The following is a 3,254-nucleotide window of genomic DNA, read 5'->3' as shown; positions in this document are numbered from 1 at the left end:
TTTAACGGGATCTATCTTGTGAGGAAGAAGCTGAAGCTATATTGGAGAGAGAGGAAAGAGTTATGCGTAAAAAGACTATCCCATTTGTGAAGGTTCTTTGGAAAAATCACGATCCTCGAGAGGCAACATGGGAAATGGAAGATTCCGTTCGAACAAAATATCCTTATCTATTTGAATCAGGTGCGTTACTTAAATTTCGAGGACGAAATTCTTTTAAGGGGGGAAGAATATAATACCCCAATATTTTATTTAATTATTTTATTATAACAATTCATGTTACTTTAATTTTGTGTTAAATTAAATATATTTATTTTTATAATTCTAGAAACATCCAGAATCTACTTATTGACGAATTTTAATTCCCGGAAATTAGGGATAAGCATAAGGTTGTTTAGAAGATATATTTTCTTTAACCTACTTCTAGTAGGATACTACCTATCGTATTAATAGTATAAATATAAGATAGTATAGTTATTTTGAGGTGTACAGCCTCACATAAGTTATATAGGGCATCGGTGAGAGAGAAACTCAGGTAATCCTCTAACAAATTATTTGTAAGTGAATGAGTGAATAGATTTATGAATATATAATTTATATATTCATGCTAACCTATCATCCATGTACTAGGCAACCTGAGTGATAATCTATTTGGGCATTGTTTTGTACTGAAGATAAAGGTATGTTAGTTTCACTTTGTTGGCTAATATACTATATCATAATTTTATATAATAGTGATTAAATATTGTGTGTATATATATTTTTTAGCGTGGCACCTGTACTATCCATACACTCTACTTTTGAATTTTCCGGGACACATAATATAATTGTAAGTTAAACATTTTTTTTATCATCTTCATGCTCACCTGTAAATTTATGATATTGGTGTTCATAATTTATATTTAAGTAATTGTGTTAATTTTGATGGATATGTGCGTATTATAATAATAGTAAAAAATAATAAGGAGCCTACTTTCGTATTAATTTTCTATTATTTTTTTTAGATTGATAGTAGCATGTAATTAATTATCTTTCTTTTATTAATTTCAGAATTATTAATCTCCAAAATTCTGAATGTTAGCTTGTCGGATTTTATATGTCACTATGCTATCTTTGTCACTTTAAAATAATATGTTTTCTTGATAAAAAAATAGAGGAGTTTCAATTTTTTTATAATATCATTTTTACTAGTGTTAGTATACCCTGACTTGATCTCAGTTTCTATTGTTATAGATGCATGATCATGTACTAAGTTGCCTCTACTAACATATTAGTTCTCTTTATGCAATAATATGGCCATTTGGTAACAAGAGTAATTATAATATTTACTCTATGATTCTTACTTATTAATTTATCAAACTATTTTATTTTCATATTTGTAAAATATCTTGGAGTTATGATTCATTTCTTGTACTAGTAGTTATCGATATCTTATATTATTATTCTTGTGTTCATTTTGAAATAATTTATTAATATACTAATTTATTAATATTGTTATAATTATTAATAGTAATAATTATGGTTACTAATTTATTTTACTTAAATTCAATTAATTGCGTTTCGAATACTCTGTTTTTGGTCCTCTGTTTTTCGACTCAAATTTGGTGCTCGGAAGGCTCTCGGGTGTTGTGCTACTCACTTATCAGACTATATACTTGTTAGTTGTTAGCAAATATTTACTATTAAAGTAAGTATTTTATTAGCTTTGGTAGTAATCATATTTTATTAATTTTGAATTTCGTAAACCTGGGATATGAATTGTTTGTAGCTACAAACTTGCACTCATTTTCCATGTGGTTAGGTTGCACTCTTCCATTTTATTATTATTATTTTATTAATATACTTTTGCGGGGTATAGTCATGTATAGGATGTAGTATATTAATTTAAAATTAAATGTGCAGTTATGGGCTCAATAATTAAATATATTTTTATACTGATATCTCGTTATAAATTTGTTTCTAGACTTACGTATAGAGTATTAACGGCACGCCTCCTTCCGGTTAGATAGAATTATCTCTATATTTGTAGCAGGTACGAATTTCCTATTTTCTCTCCTTTTTAAATAATAAAATATTCGTTAAATTTATTGTTAATCCATTTTCTAAAGTTGTGAGCTTATTGCACTCATTGTGTACTTGTACGCAACCTCATTTTCATCTCGAATTACCTATTCTTGGATTATTATTGTCTTGACTCGTTTATATTGTTATTGCGCATTTTTCTTGCAACTTTGTTTTACTTTGTTTCAATTCGTGCAACGAGTCAAACGACTTTTGTAACCTATTTGTTGGGCTCTTAGACCGATCTGTGTGGGTTAATCACGGACAATGTTCACATGGAGTTCGGAGTAAAGGTGAACTAGGCACCAACTCGTATCGGTGGGTGAGTATACGAGCGCGTCTCTGGGGTATGAGATGCGATTAGATCATGATTGCTATTGTATTGTTGGGATGTATTTTGCATTCCTTATTCCTTCTTCTGGCTTACCGAGGAAGGAATCATTGTCCTATACTTCGCCGGTGATTGGAGTTTGGCGAGTATAGTTTTGTGTAAGAGACTCATATTTGTACCCACCTTATTTGTTATTCAGCCTTACTTTATGATTCATTGCTAGCTAATTATTTTAAATTGTTACCCTACTGATTCGATAAAATATTGATAAATTGTTTCAGAACTAATTGTTGACTTTTTGTCATTTTCAGTTTAAATCTCTGTGTTGGTAAGACACAATCTATTCGTATTTATATTTTATAATTTGTTTAGATTATATTTGTACTGGCCATTTTGCTCACTCTTTATTGTTTTCCTTTCCGCAGGTAAATAGGGGTAAAGCAGGAAGAGTGATGTGTGACACCCAGTATTTAATCGAGATTCAGACTAGTGGATTTAATAAATTTGAAAACATCTTTTAGTGGAGTTTACATCATATTTCTATCAATATTGGAGGATTAGACCATGGATTTTATTATGTTATTCGGCCTTGCTACATTATTGCAGTTTAATATAATTTAGACTTAATTTATATCTTGTAGCTTTATTGTCATAAAAATAGGGTGTTACATATACGATTTTGGTGATTGCTGGATTAAAGAGGTACGTACAATTTAGTATAATACACATAGTCTAGTGCATCCATAAGTGTTTATTATTTCGTTCTTTGTGTGTTGCATCATCTAATTAATCTTAAGGGCGCCACCGCATTACAAGATAAAGTGAGGAATTTCATCACCCTTTCTTTGGCCCATAAATCACTAAT

General features: G+C 29.7%; 1 long non-coding RNA gene across 1 annotated transcript; it reads left to right on the top strand.

The window, feature by feature from the left end:
- The first annotated feature begins 495 nt into the window (after positions 1–495).
- LOC141687500 (uncharacterized) lies at positions 496–2,972 on the top strand. Its single transcript, XR_012561031.1, has 4 exons — positions 496–532; positions 628–677; positions 1,961–2,029; positions 2,815–2,972. It is a non-coding gene; the product is annotated as an uncharacterized LOC141687500 (long non-coding RNA).
- The last annotated feature ends 282 nt before the right edge of the window (positions 2,973–3,254 follow it).

This window comes from Apium graveolens, chromosome 9 (assembly GCF_009905375.1).
Source record: "Apium graveolens cultivar Ventura chromosome 9, ASM990537v1, whole genome shotgun sequence".
Classification (NCBI taxonomy): domain Eukaryota; kingdom Viridiplantae; phylum Streptophyta; class Magnoliopsida; order Apiales; family Apiaceae; genus Apium; species Apium graveolens.
The sequence above is the reverse complement of the archived record's forward strand: the minus strand, read 5'-3'. Positions and strand labels throughout refer to the sequence as shown.